The 19,001-nt window shown below is 38.4% G+C and overlaps 1 protein-coding gene across 13 annotated transcripts in view; it reads left to right on the forward strand.

Annotated features, from left to right (window-relative positions):
- Tenm4 (teneurin transmembrane protein 4) overlaps positions 1-19,001 on the forward strand; it is a 2,881,475-nt gene that overhangs the window by 1,579,666 nt on the left and 1,282,808 nt on the right. The window lies entirely within an intron of this gene.

Consider the following 19,001-nt stretch of genomic DNA (forward strand, 5'->3'; position numbering starts at 1 on the left):
AAGATAAAAGGTTCTGTATTAGAATAGCACTTAAAATAGTAAAATATTGCAAACAAGCTTAACATTGGTAAATTGTGGATCTGATAAACAACTTAAGTAACCTGCATGTAATGGAATATTATACAATCGTTAGGAGTAAAATATAGCCTAATGCATACCAACTTGCCATGTTGTCCATGACAAAATTTAATAAAACATTGAAAATATTAATTGATTTTCAATTTTAAAATATGTGCATATTAGAAAAATAAATATTGAAATGATAAAATCTGTTATAAATGGTGATAGAGTAGCAATAAATCTTATTTTTCATACTATAGCTTCTATATTTTCTAATGAACAACTGTTGCTTTTCTCTACTATTTCTGGGTAAAATACTGCTAAGAATTTTAATTTCTTCTTCTCTCTTTTCCTGCCCTCCTAATGCCCTGCTTCTAAACAAGCCCAACTCATTGAAAAACAATGAAATTCAGCCGAAGAATCACTCACTCTGAAAACAACCGTATTTGCAGAAAGCTTGGCCATTTGGCAGAATCTGTCTGTGCTTAGACTATTTCAGTAGTTGTTCTTCAAATAGGTTTTAGGAGCCCCCTCCAGAGATCCCCATCTTCTGCCGAAAGGACTCATTGCTCCTAGAAAGGCATTCAAGGTTTTCAACAATCATGCCCCAGATTGTTCATGCCCCAGATTGTTCCAGAACCTCAGCCTCAGCTCTGTCTGGTCACACATCCCTTATCACACAGAAATCCAAGTCGTCTTAGATTTGCATATGCCCCACTGTATGGAGCATTGTTCTTCACTGTTCTCTACCCCACCAGCTTGCTCATCCTGGAGGCAGAGCTCAAATTCCCTCAGCTCTGAATCCTTTCCCAGCCCCGTTCCTGGAAGAATTCATGGCTGTTTTTGTTTGTGCTTCTGCCACACTTACAAGGGTGTGTTGAAGCTGACTAAACCACTTTTGAGAACCAATTGTTAAATATTCAGGAAGTTTGCAAGCTGATTTTTAAATCGTTAAGAGCATTTGAATAGCAAGCTTGAAATTAGCTGTGATAGAAATATTTACACCATGGATATTGGAAATGAAGGCTTTTCCCCTAGAGATCCAGATTGCAGCACTCTACTTTGCACACACTTCCATTGCAGCACCTGCTTCACAAGGAGAGAAATCAATCTCCCCTACTTGTGACTCACTGACAGCAGGGTCAGTGTCTTAATTCTCCTATCTTTGAAAATGTAGGATGACAATGTGGTATCTGGCAGGTTTCAAAGCTGTTGAAATAGATTGAGTTGCTTTAACACATATTTGTTAGATTATATTTGGAATTAAGTCATGATATTTTCTTTCCGACTCTTAATATTATTCTTTCTCATTTTCAGAGCTAATGAGATTTAGCTAAATAACATTCATTTTTATTAGCATTCTTAAATATTACAAAATAATTGACTTTTTCTGTGTGGCAGTGATGTTGATTAGAATAGAAAACTCATAAGTATATCTTTCTTTATTATGTATAGATATGATTACTCTCATATCTTAACTTCCAATAGCTTTGCTTAATAAAAAAAAATACCTAAGTAGGGCCTCAGGAAGACATAATATGATTTTAATATACTTTGCTTCAGAGAACCTCTGATGGTTAATTAAGAAACTTTCATCTTTGAAGTAAAATTAGAAAAAAAAAACCTTATTAACTAAAGGATGCAGGGTCAGTAATAAGATAGCTTTCCTCTTGAACACTCCATCTAATCAATCCTGAGAGAATTAAGACAATTATATTTTATAAAAACACAGAGAAGTAAGCACCAACAGGGGACGCCAACTAGTTTGGGGCATTTCTTGCAAAACAATCTTAGGAAACAATCAATCCCTACCTAATCAGATCATTTTATGATATTACAAAAACACTATTTACAAAACCACAAGAGTGGAAATTGTAGTCTAAGAATTATGAGGCCCAAATTCTTAATTTCAAAGCTGTCATATTTTGGCCCATTCTCTTAACTGAAAGGCAGTCAAAGAAATACAGAATTCACTTATTTTCGTGTTCATAAAAACATTCATTTTCCTCTGCTGTGGATTATAATGAAAAGTGAATATGTACTTAATGTACACAAACTTGAGTTCGAATGCCAGTTTGATTATTTAACCTGTACAAGTAACTTTACTTCTGTGAGCTTTATTTGTTTTAATCTATAAATATGTATAAATGCTAATCTCATAAAATTGCTGAGAACATTAACAATGATAATATATTGATGTGAATAGTAGATGCTCAATAAATACTATTTTCTTGCCTCCTGTTTGAGATGCATAGTTAAATCCTATACAGGAGAGCACTGCAAGAATTTAGAGTCATTTGTGATGGCAGATAAGGCTGCTAACTCTCAAACATAAAAGCAAAGTGAAATGAATGTTTACTTTTAAATGACAACATGAGGTCATGTGATGTTTGTTACTTGGGAATAGGACAGAATAGTGTCATTCTGTTTCCCTTTGTGATTAGCATGATAAGTATTCAATAAACATATGATGAATGAACATGTACAAAAATAAAAGATCCAGACATTTAGAAACATGAGAGTCCCTAGGGTGTTAGAATAGTCTGAGATGAGTTCAAGAATTTGTGAATTTATAGCCAACTTTAAGGCATGAAAAGGACTGGGAGAGGAAAAGGGAGTATTCCAGCAATCAGAGAATAATCCAAGCAAATATTTGTATGATATGATAATAGCAACCCTGCTGTGGGCCTGAAATAAAGGCCAGGCAATGTGGTCCATGCTTCATGTGCTGTTTATGGAATCCTTACTCAAACTGGAAATCAATATGATTTTTATTTTCCAGTTTAAATGAAGGAAAGTTAACTGGCATGACACAATCTTCCAAAAATGGATTTAAAATTCAAACCCAGTCCATTGGATTTAAGATAAAAATGAGATGAGAATTACATCCAATCTAAACTGGCTGAACTGGTGTTTCAAAATGTGTTCATACACAGTAATCTCCTGGTTTTCCCGGTCAGATTAAACTGCTCCTTTCTGGTCTTCTTTGTAGGGAAGTCTTAATAATTTACATCTTGACCATATCTCAAAGAATGGCTTCATTATCTATCCATGTGACTACAATTAATTCTCTACATGTCTCAACTGCCTGCCCATTTCCCCACATACGTAGTCATCAACCCTAGAACTCAGTGCCTTAAGATAGTAACCACTCATTTCCTATCTGACTGAAAATTGGTGATTTAAGGCTGTGTTTGGTTGTGTAGTTTGACTGATCTTGGTTGGGCTCCATTACATGTCTTGGATTTATCTGGCCATGAGATGCATAGGAAGGCTTGACTGAAATGACTTGTATGATTTAGGTCTACATGGCCAACCTTAGAAACTCAAGTACAGAGTCAGAAACTTGGTCTCTGCTCCCAACCCCCTGTCTTCCATCACTCTGATACATTTACTTGGCTCTAGCCACATTTTCACTTTCAGTACTCCCACCCAAGCAGGGTTTTGCTCATTACCAACCTGTTTGGAATGTTCTTTACACATCGCTTGGCTCATTGTCACTTCACCTGCAAATCACAGGTCACATGTCACTTGCTCAGGACAAATAATTCTTCTAATAGTCTCCTCTGACATCATGTACCCTGATTCAAATCTCTTTATCACAGCTGCAATGTTATTTACATGATTATTCAGATAATTTTTTTATTTTTAAATGAAACTCAATATTAATATGTAGGCAGGAATTATACCTGTTTTACTCACCTTTGTATTACCCAAGTCTAGCTCAGTACCTGGTCATAAATACTTAATGACTAAAGGACTTATAATTTTTATTGAAAGATTAGACTATTTCTTAACTCATTTCTGAGTATCACAACTTATCCCAGTAAGTTGTTTCTCTGGTAAGTTTTTCATCTCAGTAAGAAGCTCCTAAAATAAATATCTAATCATGCCATGCCCTAATCAGGATTCTACACTGATTCATCATTAACAACTATTTTGTTGCCAACTATTCTATTGCTAAGTTTACTTAGTAAGACCCAGGGAACCTCCCTGATGTGCCCTCTGCCTTCCTCTCCTGCTCTTGTTCATACTTATACCCACCTGGACAGCACTGAGGCCCACCACACCACCCACTCATAGCTCTTATAACACAGGACCTCTGTTCTTCTTTGCTTCTGTCCATATTGATCCCATTGTTCTGTTTTTCTGCCTGGTCAATGCCAAGTCATGCTTTTGGCTCCAATCTAATGCCAATCTGGAGAAGCTCCCCCATGGCCCCAGACTGTGTGTGTCACTTTTTCCTTTGCATTCAGACAGCTCTTCTCTAATCTTCCATGATAGAGTTCATCATTTTATGCTCCATTGTACTGTGGGGTACACTTTTGACTGACCATCCTGTTTTGCAGGGAGGTCCCACAACACAAGGAAGGAACTACTCAAAATGAGGCCCATCATGTGCAATGTGAATATTAGTATGTAGATGGCTAAGTGGATAAACATAATCTTTATATTTGAGTTTAGGGAGAAATACAGATTTGGTTGACTCCAGAAAGAGAGGCAACTTCAAACTTAGCTCAGGAGATATCAATCAGGAATCTTTTTTATGATTTCAAAGAGTAACTAAAATTATTGACCTCTGGATCAGATAGAAACCTGATTCAACCCTACTACCCAGATATTCATCTGTCTAAATGCTCTATGAGGGTAGAGGAAGAAAGATATATTCCTGCTGATGAGGCACAGGGTTAAGAACCTAGACACTGGAGCAGGACTTCCCTGTTTCTGAATTTTAGGTCTGCTACTTGTTAGCTGGGTGACCTTGGACAACCTCTGTTCACCTGATGTTCCTTCTCTGTGAAATGGGCACCACACTGTACACCCAGAAGACCCTTCATAAGGATTAAATAATATAATATGGTACCTTGCTGAGTGCTTTGCTAGTCCATGGTTTATACTCAGTGACTGTTAATGTGTATTGTCCTTTCCCCCACCTCCTTAAATTCATCCTTGGCACAGAAAATGGGAAATAGCCCTTCCTCCTAGTGGGAAAGGACACTTTTCATCTCTATAGACTGAGTTTGATATCAGTGACCTCCTTTCGCTCCTTCTCTCTTGTCAAAAGAGTGTATCAGGATTTCCTCGTTTGCATTTTCATTTCATTGTGCTTCTAATGAGAAACTTTTAGATGAATAAGTAGAAAGAGGGAAAAAGGAGGCCTTACCATCCATTCTGTCAGAAAGAGAAAGAAAACCCTTTAATTCTATTTTCTGCCAGAAAGCTGATTCAGCAGCTCACCACCTTCTCCATCCCAACTCTATTTTTTCCTTTATTCTAGGCACTGTTCTCATTATCCACAACATATCTCAGTCAGCAACTTCATCCTCCCCTTTTACATAAAGAACAACCCTTTTAATCACTTTTACTCCTGATGACTTGCTTCCAATTTGGTTGCCCTAATGGGCCCTGGAGTGTCAGAGCAGATCCTACAGTGGTTCTGCACAAGACAGGGGCAGCTTCTGCCTACCTAGGACCCACCCTTCTTGTGCCAGTAATGACCTGCTAGACCCTTTGTGAAGGTACTGCCACTGCACAGAAGACAGAGTGTCTAGAATTAGTCTTGCTGTTCAAGTTACTTGTGGTACATTCTAGGCAAACTATTGCATTGTGTACCATTACCTGATGTGACAGAACCTACCCCTAATGGCTCTGGGTTCTGTGACCTGCTGCTCTAAACCCACTCTGCTTAGTTGAGTCCCTTATTCGTGTAAAGGGATCACAGTGTGTAGAGCCAGCCTGAAAGAAACCACATCCTCACCTTACCCACTTGGGTAGTACGTGTAATGAAACTTTCTGGGATTTAGTTTTTCAATGGAAAAAAAATGAAAACAAGATAGACTTTGTAATTTATGATGATGACTGAATTTAGAAAGAAAGAGAAAGCACCACAGTGAGAGTGAGCCGTGGAGGGAGGAGAAAAAGAGAAAAGAGAGAAAGAGAGCAAGAAAATGCCATGTAGAGTTGCTGATACTTTTGACTGCTAAACAAGTTCCTGCCTCCATTTCCCCTTCCCAGTTCCCTGCTACAAGGAAGGTAGACCCTTGTTTCTGCTTCCTCACCTGCTGCTGTTGAGTTAAGGTCCCATATTTGAAGAACTTTCTCAAATACACCTACTTCTATGTCTTACATAAAGAAAACCTCTTCATTGTTATCATTGGTTTCAGTAAGAAATGCTCTGCAATAGACCCAAAGATCCAGCTGGGTAGGTCAGTGGGTCTCAGAGCTAGAGAGGCATAATTGGATGCTCAGCCTGGACGTCCTTCCTCTGGGAACTCTTGGGGAATAAGAAGGCCTATTTACAGCTGCCCTTGGGCTGTACAGAACCTGGCACTTACCCATCAGAACTCTCCAAGAGAGCTAACTCTAAAGCAACTTCCTGTTTCCCTTCTACCCTCTGCACTAAAACCCAATCTCCCAGGAGGAGGTAGGAAGATGAGCTTCTTCCTCAGTGTTTAGCATAGCTGCCACACAATTTAAAAAATTTGATGATAAATGAATGGCATACAAAGTAAAAGGGTTGAACTTCCTGGTGTAGTTTGGAAAGTGATTATGGATCTTTAAACTATAATAGGAACAAACCAAATCTCTCCAGGAAGAAATAAATGGCATTTATTTAGCTTCTATTATAGCCCAGGAGCACTGAGGATTTTTTTTTTTATCTTAACTCACTTAATTCTCTCAATTTTGATGTAATGTTTCCATCCCCATTTTATAGATGAAGAATTAAGGCACTGAGAATCCAAGTCACATATGAATGGTGCACAGCTAGCAATCATCAGATCATGAATTCAAACCAGGGTCTCCCTGACGTCACACCTCTACTTTATAGTTCTTATTTGCAAAGGAACTTCCATTCCCTCTGCTCTGGGAACCCAGGAGGAGAAGGAATGAATCTTTCCCTGTGCTAAGTGACTTTTTAAAGAAAGCTTTTACCTAATGTGAAATGAAAACATTTTTATGAGAAATATGCAATCCATATGTGCATTTGAATTTCAAAGCCCCCAATTCACTAGAATTTCTCTAGGCTGTTTTTGTCAGGATTTGAAAAATAGCTCACTATGATTTTTTTTGATGTGAGTTAATATAGTGATAAGCACATAAAGTCTCTGGGAATAACACATCATTAATTTACCTCAGAAAATAAGACTTCAGTGACAAATAAACCTCATAAGGGCTCTGGTGGATAAAGTAGCTTGGCGAGCATTGGCTATTTGAATTGACTGAAATTGGAGATAAAAAGAGTGCCGCAAATGTAACAAATAATTATTTTATGCTGCCCAACAGCACATAGTCTGTTTTGTGAAGGGCTCTTGACTAAGTTGAAGGGAAGAATAAATTATTAGAAACACTCCATGTTAATGGGAGGAGACATTATGTTCTGAGAAGAGCACTTGATTCATAGGAGACCTAATTTAAATCTTTGCCTGGCCAATAATTAATTGTATGACCTTGGGAAAGTAGGTTTTCCTCTCAAGACTTTGGTATCCTAGTCTGTAAAATGAAAGTATTGAATTCTAAGAACTTTATGGCTCCATTGGAACCTAACTTTCTAGAATCGCAAAGATTGTATATTTCATAGTGACTGAAAACAGGAACATGTTCTCTAAGGGAATGTGGTTCATTAGGCTGAAAGGAAAGAGAAAAAAGAAGCAGGGTGCTAATGATTATGAGTGAATTAAAAAACTGAGCTGGTCTCAAGTCCTTTTTCTATCACTTACTAGTCATGTGGTGTAGGATAAATTCACTCACCCCTTTTAAGGCTTGGTTTTCTCATCTGTGTATGTGTATATAACTTTCCTCAAAGGGTTGTCATAAGGGTTAAATGAGATAACTACATAAAACCCTAAGTACAGCTCATGTCATGGAAGACAGCCTCTATTAAGGATTAATCACTTAGTTAAATTCTCCCTGGTGGGGTTAAGGGTAAGATAGTGCCAAGAGGGTGGCAATGAGAAGCTGAATCAGCTCTGGGTGGCTATCTTTGGGGCCAAAGATCCTCATCCATGGCTGAAAAGTCTATGCAAGCACTAGAGCCAAAGCACCCCAGGAGTGTGTGGGTGGAGCCAAAGCACTCCAGGAGTGTGTGCCAGAGGCAATTCTAGAGTTAGATGGAGGAGTTGTAGAGCTGCAATCCTATGGAAGAATCACCAGCATGTGGATTTTGTACAAAGCTGTGGAGTGACTGGGTCACCGGGACAGTGGCTCTCAGCTTTGGCTACACATTGGAGCCACCTGGGGAGCTGTTAAAAACTACAGGGTTTCAGTCCTACTATCAGAGATTCCTCTGTAATGAGTCTCAGGTGCAGCACAAGCATCTGCCTTTTAAAACCTCCTTGCTAGTTTCCAATATCCAGCCAAGGTTAGGAACACTGACTTGGGAGAAAGTGTAGACAGAAAAGATTTAAGGAATGAGCCACAAGCCACTCCCAATATCCAGAATTCATCAAAGAAGGATTTAATCTGCAAAGGAGGCTGAGAAAGAGCCAACCTTGAAAAGGGAGAACAACACAGAATTCAAGAGGGGGAAAAAATGGTCTTCAGTAAGGAAAGACTATTCTTGAGTAAAATCAGAAGGGACCAGTGGTTGTGGTGACTTGGAAGTCCTTGGTGAACAGCACAATGGAAGTCACTAAGAAGTAGCAAATGGGAACCATGTTTCTAACTACTTTGCACCTTCCTTTGATGCCTAGTATAAGTCTGGGCATATATTTGATTGTGTACTTAATTGGTATTCATTATGTTTAAAATCTGTTTCTAGAATAGGTGAAATTTTAGAGCAAAATGCACCTGTCTTGACCCATTGTCATTAGTTCATCAAATGATGAATGATTCACTTGAACATCACTTGCTATGCTTTTATCATGCTCAAGTCACTGGGCTAGGCTGAGAAATGCTATTCAAAGCCAGTCATTATGCTACCTGAACAAAGCCAGAGGTCATTATTTACAGAGACCACAAGACAAATGGCATCTCCTGGAGTCATGTGTGTACAACCTGCATACTTGTACATGGCTGTTCTGGCTGGACATTACTAGAATAGACTTTGGAAAAGAAGAAAAGTAATTGCCAATGGCCCACTACGCTAATCATATTCTTCAACTTAGCACTCCTCTGGACACTAGGGTTTATTATGTTTAACTTATAGAAAGTCAAAAATGCAAAGCAACAGAGTCCTAAGATAGACAGTGGTAGAGTCAGATCTCATGCCAAGTTCTTAGGTGAATTTATTTAAGCATGAATCCCTGTCATATCCATCAAATGCAGACATGAGTTTCATGGTATCACTCTAGTACAATATTATGGAAGAGAATTCAAATTCAAATTCAATGTGTAACTATTACATTCCTAGCATTGCTTCCAGTCTTTAGAAGAGCATCATTTACCAAAAAATAAAAAATTCTTGCCTTTGAAAATCTCATAGTCTTGTGCTTATTACCATTGCACCTATTTGATCATCCTAAGTAGTCACTGGTTTGAGTGGCAGGCCTAGGTTTAAGTCCTGGCTCTGCTACATACTACCTATGATGTTAGACCAGTCACTTTACTTCTCTCTTCTTCATTCTCCTCAGTTCCAAAGTGACACAACATGCCCTGCCTAGAGTTTCCTGCTGCATTATGGCTGAACACATAGGAGTACTGCCATGAGCAGATACAGGCAGAAGATGGGACTGGAAATGTATTTTTGATGATGAAACACAGCTGGAGTACAGGACAGGAGAATCCAGGTTGGCCCTAATGATGTGCTATGGCCCAGCTCATGTCCAGATCTGGGCTTGCTGCTGCTGTTTTATCCCAGCTGCCCTGCCATTGACAAATCTCTCTCTCTCTCTCCCTCCCGCTCTCTCTCTCTCTCTCTTTAACATACATATGACTTTTTAAAAGTTAATAATTGTACTAAGAATAGGATGGAGGAATTAAAGGAAATATTCATGCAAATTTATTATATTTTAACTGATGCTATAAAATATCAACTAATTAGATTGGTCTAAGATTTGTATGTAATCCTTAGAGCAAGCAGTAAAAATATGAAAGACTTAGATACAAACCCCATAGAACATCTAAATGGAATACTAAAAAAAAAAATCGGTAATAAAAAGGATAACAGAAAGGAGGAACAAAGAAACAAAAAGAATGAATTGCATAAATTAGGAAGAAAGGAGAAAAATAGAAGACCAAATGCAACATATTAAAATTGCATTATTGGAAAACAGACTGAATACTCTATTCAAAAGAAAGATTATCAGATGGGATGAAAAAGTAAGAATCAAATATCTCGTGCCTATAATAGAAATCCTTTAAGTACAAAGGCACAGATAGACTGGAAATAAAAGACCAACAAATGATGCATCATGCAAACAGAAAGCAGAAGATAGCCAGAGTGTCTATATTAATATCAGATAAAATAGACTTCAAGTCAAAGTAATTCACTAGAAACAAGCATGAAAACTCCATGATGATGAGTCAATATAAAAACATAAAATGATAAATATAAATGCATGCCAAAATATATGACACCAAAACTTATATAACAAAGCATGAAACAATCCACCATCATGTTTGGAGTTTTTAAACACCCCCTCAGTAATTAATGCAACAATTAGTCAAAATAAAAGTTAATCTCCCTAACCAAACTAGCATTTATACAGCACTCTATAACAACTCCTCTAGATGGATGGACACACAGTGACATTATCCTTAAGAATTCCATTTTTCACTTGATTCCATGACGCCCCTGTTCTCAAGAGGAGCTAAGATATGTCTTTGAGTTCCCAGATGTCAGAATCGACTTGAACTTTACATCCAGCATAACTCAAAAGATCTTTCTCAGTTTAAAGCACCCAGTCACCTAAGTGGCTTTTGGTCTCTTTGTGGAATGGGTTATGAATTATAATTGTTTGTATTTGCCATTGTGCTCCAGGACCCTTCCACACACAAACCCTACCTCTTATTCAGTTGATGGAATCTGGGCCCAAGAAATGGAATACACCTGCAAAATTGGAATGATATTATGACTTTCCATTGGCTCAGCTTTCAGCTCACTCATTCCTGATCTCTTGATTATATATGTTAGGGAATACTCTTTTGTGGGTGGCCCACCTATCATCCCTTAGGAATTTCTCCATAGATCTCTGCAGGTGAGGTTCCCTGGCAGCCATTCTGACCTTGCTTCCCCTTATGGTAAATGTACTCATGTGTTTCTGGAAGTTACAAGCTATCACCTGGCCTCTGCTTTTCTGTGATTTTGTCTTAATTCTTACTAAGCAGTTCAGTTCTTTAACAGGATCTACAACTATCAGTACATGTCTTCAGAGAGGAGCTCTTACTGAGCTTCCCAATAATGCTGACATCCCTGTAATCAGAGCATTCATTGCTACTTTTGTACATAGAGCTTCATTGAGGCCCTTGTGAGGAACATAGCTAAATGTCAGGTTTTCCAATTTCATATAGTAAACATCATCTAAAATTCCTGCTTTTATTTGATCCCTTTTTCTACAGTTTTCCGTGGCAGTTCTAGCATCCATACTTTATATGAACCAATGCTCGGCTTAGAAGAGAAAGTCACATGGTACACTATTATTAGAGTCAATTCTGCTTGAACAAAGAGCCCAACCTCTTTCATCAGGCTAAACAATTTCACACTTTCATTTTGTTGTAGGTCTTATTGTTTGGTTTTCTGGTTAGTTTGAATTAAGTGAACTGGTCTGAGAAGTTTTGAGTTTTACCTCTATAAATTTTCTAATCTGCTGACTCTTTTCATAGGGATAGTGAAAGTTTAGAAATAATTCATAGAATCAAAAGAGAATTAAGAACTTGGTTGCAGAATGTGTTATGTATGCCATGCTCTGATTAGAAAAGTATCAATAATAAACTCCCATTGTTTGTTTGTGCAAAGCTTGAAACACATACTGAAGCCATACTCTAAAACATCAATTTCTTTTTCCTCAAAAGCTGGTGATCTCCCTAGCTATGTCTAAGGGGATTTGAATTCCATGAGTGGCATGTGACCCCACTTGCTCCTCAAAGAATAGGTCACCAATGAATTGCATCCTCTGGGACTCCACTTCCAATTGAAATTCAAGAACAACACTGGCCCAAGTCTCATTTACAGCCCTGGAGGTTAAAAAGGGGCTCCAACCACAAGGCAATGCAGGTATATTGCTTTCACACACAGTGTCTCAGGAGTTCACTGGCATCCACCTTTGGGCTACATTTTCACACAAAGTGGCTGTATGTTACTAAATGTGTACACTTGACCATACCCTTGGATTCATGTGCCTTCATCTGGAAACTGGGAGTAATAACACCTGATTCGTAGGACCCTTGCAGGGTTTTCAAACTTGGAACTATTGGTATTTTGTGCAAGGTAATTCTTTGCTATCAGGACTGTTTTGTGCATTATAGGGTGTGCAGCAGTGTCCCTGGCCTGTACTCACTAGCTGCCATTAGCATCCTCACTTGCCAGTGGTGATGACAAAATATAGCTAGTCAATGCCAAATGTCTCTTTGAGGGCAAAAATCATCCCCCGTTTCTACTCCAATTCCCACTGAGAACCATTGGATTATTTTAATGACAACTACAGTAGAAAATATTTATGTTTTATTTATGATTGTGTTCAGCATGCCACGCACAATTTGAAGGACTTCACACATACCTTACCTTATCATTTCTCCTCATGATGGCCTAAAAGTAAGGTATGGTGGTATGGATACCATTGCCATCTTGGTTTAAAGAAGCATATGTATATTATTTGTAAATATTCCAACATTTTAATAGGAGACTTGACCTTTCACAGATTTCAGTATCCTCAGGGAGTTTGGGAACGAACCTACCAAAGGTATTGAACCGATAGATAGATAGATAGATAGATAGATAGATAGATAGATAGATAGAAAGATAGATAGAAAGTTATTTTAAGGAACTGAATCACACAATTGCGGAGATGGTAGAGGGGGCAACCCAAAATATTCAGGGTCGGTGGCAGTCTGGAGACCCATAAAAGAGATGTAATCTGAGCTCACAGACAGCCTGCTGTCAGAATTTCTTCTTGCTTGGGAGAGGTTAGTCTTTGTTCTATTACTGATTGGATAAGACCCACCCATGTTATGGAGAGTCATCTGCTTTACTCAAATTCTACTGATATAAATGTAAATCTTATCTAATAAACCTCATCAGAGAAACAGAATAATGTTTGATTAAAAATCTATGTTTAAACTCAGTCAAGTTTAAACATAAAACTAACCATTGTGGCACTCATTCATCACTAGCTTTTATTGTTATAATTGTTAAATAGATGAAGAGAGATATAAAGCCTATTTTTTAAAGAATGATTTTGTTGGTTTTAGGGTTCCAAGAGAACAAGCGAATCAAATAAGAGATGAGCGGCAAGATTCAGAAAATGAGTGGTGACCATGGACCAAGTGCTCAATGTTTGCACACATATGTTCTTTATCTGAGATGGGATGTAACAGCAAACACCTTGTAGGGTTACTGTGAGGACTGAAGATGCCATCTCTAATAAATCCAACACTTCCTCACTCAGGGACCCTGGAGTCTCTTGTGAAAAATTGATTCTTGTTCATTTCTTTCTGTCCCTTTCTTCCTTTCTCTCTCTGTCTTTCTCTCTCTCTCTCTCTCCCATCTCTCCCTTCTCCTTTCTTTACTTCCTCCCTCTTTCTTCTTTCTCTTCCTCCATCCTTCAGTAATTAATGGATATCTTTTCTATTCTTGGTACCAAGGTTACTGGTGGTGTAGCTCAGTGTAGTATAGTGTTTGCATAGCTTGTATAAGGTCGAGTTTTTGATCCTTAGCACCACAAAAACAAAACAACAACAAAAATAAACTGTTGAATATATAATAAGACTGGTGACATAAATTCATGTGATGCATAAGTGAATTTATGCACATGGTACCTAAATAAATAGAAGTACAGTCCTATTTTTATAGGTCACAACTTAGTGGGGAAACAGAGAGGTCAGACAAGGTCAACATCAAATGGAGTTTTTGTTAGAGTGACCATATATATGATACAATGATTTAGTAAAGAAAGAAGGCTAAAGTCTCACTAAAGGAATTGTAGGACTTTCTTATAGGGGTAGTATTTAAATGAGATTTAAAGGATGATCAGGGCTTACCTGGCAGGTGAGAGAGATATGAGTTCTCCTGGTCATGGTCATGGCCACCTTTCCTTGAACAGGATCCTATCCCTTGGTGTGCATGAAGGTAGTGGGGCCAAGGCCAGAAGTGGAACAGGAAGAGTGAACAGGTAGAGGTATAGGGTTTGCAAAAGTCTCACTTGTCATTTATAAATGTCTGGACTTTTACCACTGGGCAATGGAGGTTAGCAAAGCAGGGAAGAGCATGGGTAGTCGTGTTTGTATTTAGAAAAAGTCACTATGAATCTTAGATTAGTATGGAAAATGCCAGGAACATGGACGCTGTTTGAGACTTTCAAGAACACCACCACGAGCACCACCCCTGCCTCTCTCCTTTACCCCCTCTCCCTTCTGCCTTTCTTTATTTTGTCCTATTACCCCTTATACACACTCATAGTTGGGACTTACCTCAATAAGTCAATGTGAATTACCTCTGATTATGTAATTCATCCTAGAAGGAGCCAAAACTTAGATGATAAGACTTTCTGGGGTAACTCTAAACTCAGTAGAGAAAAACATCACAGACTTAGAGAAGAATAGTTTTAAAGAAGGCAATGGGTTTTTTTGAATCTGTCTTCTTGTTTCCTAAACATATAGTACTTTTGATTTAGTGGGAAAGAAAAGCTGCCCTGTGGATAAAAGTCACCTACCCTAATACTAAAACTCACTCAAATGTACCACAGCAAAGCTCAAATTATTCAGTAGCAAATGGATACAAATTAATGAAGTAGCATTTAATTAATTGCTATAATATTTCTCAGGGCTGGAAATGACTCAAATCTGAGGCTAGGAGCTTCCCATAGGGATCCAAATATTGAAATATCTTGGCCATGTGATAAACCTGGCAGAGGCCAAAGTCACAAAAGTATGTGTCTGGTCCCTGCTGTCCTGTACAATCTGTGTGGTGGCTCTCTGACCTCCAATGATTTCAGTCCTGTCATTCCTGGAGGCCAAGAGGAATAGGGAGAGCAGCTCATCACAGCATAGTCACTAAGTCACAGGTCCAGGACTTGGGCAGGCAAACCCTGGGTCAAATCAACTCTGACACCCAGTGCCTGTGTGATCCAGTCACTTTACTCCTCTGGACCTATTGTCTAGCCTATAAATTGTGAGAAAAGAATCCATCCCATCATGCTGATCTGTGAAGAAAATGAGATAACATGGAGAACACATTTAGTAAATAATCAATGCCAAATAAGAATTTGTTGGTGTAGGAAAAAATGACGGAATATGAAAAACTATTTTATTCCAATAACCCAAGATCATAAAGGAACAAGGGCCAATATCAGAGCCTGGGCTCCAACAAAGGTATGTAACCTAACAAGGGCAAACTTTGCAGGATGTGGGTGGGGTTGTCCAGAAAGTGTCCCTTTGGTTCACAGCTTTTCTTGGTCAAGTGGCCAAGCTCAAGGCATGCCCACCCTTCTGGCTCTAGAACTAAGGGAACCCACCCATGACTAAGCAATCACCTTTCACTTACTCAACTTAGAATGACACTTGTAAGTACAACTGATAATTTGTCACGTCATAAAGAAACACAGATGAGACTGTCTATCTTCCATCTCATGCTAATTCCCTATCAGATTTCCCTCAACAAATATTCTAAATTCCAACTATTTCCCTCAGTCTCTACTTCTGGTCAGCCAAACCCTCATTTTCACACTCTATTCTGAATAAATTCCTTTCTCTCCCTTTCTGAGAAGATAGGGGATACTCAGGTCATTTCCCCTCCATTTCCCTTATCTCCACCTTCAACCTGTTTCACACCTGTGCCTAATCTGTCCCACTTCTGTCTGAGAAATCAATGAATAAAGAATGACAGAGACAGTTGACACTGGAAAAAATTATTTTCCAGCACTCACTTCCCTTATAAGAGTGAGCTTCAGTATTTTCATCTCTAAAGTGGGGAGATTAAATACATAACCCTACTTTTCTCAAAAAGCATAATATACATTATCCCACTGACAACAGACATTAATATAAATAGCCATTCAACAATGTTCTTACACACACACATTCATACACACATGCAACACACACTTGCATACATACAGCCACACAAACATCTATGTGTTCTTCATCTGGATGATTTACCCATATCATCAAATTATCTTTGGTGGCCCTTGCTCTAAGCAAAGTCACTAGCTTTTGTTTTCTTTTCTTTTTGGGAAGAAAGATAAGGACAATGAAATTAAGGTATTGTCTGCATATTTTGATTAATACTAGCAAATGATGGTATTTATTGACTTTTAATGTATGCCTAGCACTATAATAAATCTCTTACATATGTCGTCTTACTTAAATTACCATAAAACCTACGTTATTTTCCTTTTAGAGATGGGTAACAATCTCAGTGTTGTTACATTACTCACCTAGAGTCACATAAGGAAGAGCAAATTAAATCAGAATTTGAGGCAACACAACTGGTGTATGACCTCAGCCTTTGACTCAAGCCATACTGCCCTTCACTATAAAATATGCCTACTCCCCAAGTCCACCTCCAGTGGTCACGAACTCTCCCATCCTTACCTACTTATTTCCCTACGTCAGTTGTAGAAATTGGCACATGTCATCCACTGGTTGACTGGTTCCACAAATATTAACTGAGCCCTGCTATGTTCCAGAAAAGCATCTCTGTGATAAAACAAAATAAAGCAAACAAGCAAACAAATGACAACAATAACACAGAAAAAATTGACTTTACTTCAAATCCGGGTAGAGTAAAAATGCTGTATAGCATGTCTTTTTAGTAAAGGGGCAGTGTGTGTCATCAATATATTTGAAGGGAAAGTAACTACTTTTAAGTAAGTCAGTAGGTAAGAAAATACAAGTGTATTTTATTCCCAGAACATGTAATATCAAAAAAAGCAGAATAATTTTCTACTGTAACTACTATTACCTGTCTATTGGGTCTTCCTCTTTCTTACATCAGTCTTTGTTTGGGGGGATGTGGGCAATGACTATGTCCCCCAGATTTCTCACAAGACTCAGGTCTCTGAACTAAGCCAGAAAATGTGTGAATACTGATGGGCGTGCTGGAGAATGAGAACTTCAGGAAGCCATGCCATGCCCTCTAGATTCTAGGTGAGAGGCAACCATGCAAAGAATCATTGGAAAGTGAGGCTGGAGACCAGCTTTCATTACAGCCCCAACCATCAACTTACCGTTCATCCAAGTACCAGACACCCACCTGGAATTGGCCTCAGTTTTCTTATCTTAAACAGGAAGAGATGGATTAGATTTCAATATGACAATATGAAGCTCTGAAGTACAGATTAGACCCAGAGGTCAAGGGAGAAAGACCCAAAAGAATAATGCAGAAAATTATTCCAAATCCTTTTCTTTAACAAAGGACTAAAAATTCAAAAGATGGAAACTGCAGGATTCTTCAATTGGATAAGCAATTCAACAATCTACTGTCACCTCTGGGACATCTTTGAATTACAGCTCAGCTGACAGTCTCTGCTGAGGCAAGATTAGAAAGGTGACATAGAGATGTCATCCTGACTCTGAGAAGGAGCCATGCTAGATGGGGATCAGACAGTATTTTCATCTTCACAAAAGCAATGTCTCACCTTGTCTGTGAGCGTCTGGTTCACATCTCAGTTCCTGGAAACTCCAAGTTCAGAATGACACCCTTAGTAGGACATTTATCTTCTTGAAAAGATTCTTGCTTGAATAAGCTGTTTTAAAATTTGCTACCAGGATAGTAAATGATAAGACATTCTCAAACAAATTAACATCCTCTTGATAACATTTATCTGAAAACTGGAAAGTATTTGTTGTTCTATCCAAGCAGGAGAAAACAATATTTACAAAGTTATTATTGAATGTGAGTGCTCTGTCTTACTGACTTCACCTGCCATCAAGCATCTTACAAATGGAAGCAGGCAATTATCTTATTTACACTTATGCAGCAAGCATTTTGTAACAGCTCTCAGAATAGGGGAGAAGGAAACACTTGTTGGGTGGTGGGCTTTAGCAAAGGCTTAGGGTCTTTACTGAGAAGAACACCTCTGAGCTGTCAGACAAATATTTAAATGAGAAATGAAAGCTGAGGAAGAGAATTGAAAGAAAGATTATTAAAGGGAGGTGGAAGGAGGATAAGAAAGAGTAGTAGTAGGGGGTGAATATGGTCAAAATACATTATATGCATTATGGAATATCACAACGAATCCCCCCACATTGTACAATTAATATGCACTAATAAAAATGGGGATGAGAAGAAAAATAAAGAGAAGGGGATGGATGTGAAAAAGAAATTCCACTGATTATCCTTTCCTGTTTATCAAAGCTCAAGTGACTTAGGGAATGAAAAAGACAACTGCAGACATGGTGGTGTCTTCAGGAAATTGAGACAGCATTCTTTCACTTACACAAAGTGAGGAATGGTGACTAACATTAGGGGAGAAATGTAAAAGGAAGTTGCTTGCAACTCTCTCTAATCTACTGCCCTTCTGCAAAATCATTGCGGTAGTATTTGCTACTTGCCAAAGGGTTTTGGTATGGATTAATCCTTTGAAACAAAAATATCATGCATTAGAAACCCATGGGCAGCAGTCCGGATCATCAGAGTCAACTACATTGTTTTCCTCTACCTGATTGGCATCTTCCACCCCTTTGTCTCCATCTGCCACATATGGTACTTTCAAGTAGTTTCTCCATGCAGCCAAGTTCTACAGTTAAAAATATTTGCAAATCAAAGGAATGCATAACAGCTAAGGATCCTTGAGTCACTTAACACCTAAGTCTCTAGCTTAGAAATTTTGACTATTTGTGAGGGCTCT

Source organism: Castor canadensis, chromosome 1, assembly GCF_047511655.1.
Source record: "Castor canadensis chromosome 1, mCasCan1.hap1v2, whole genome shotgun sequence".
NCBI classification, from domain to species: domain Eukaryota; kingdom Metazoa; phylum Chordata; class Mammalia; order Rodentia; family Castoridae; genus Castor; species Castor canadensis.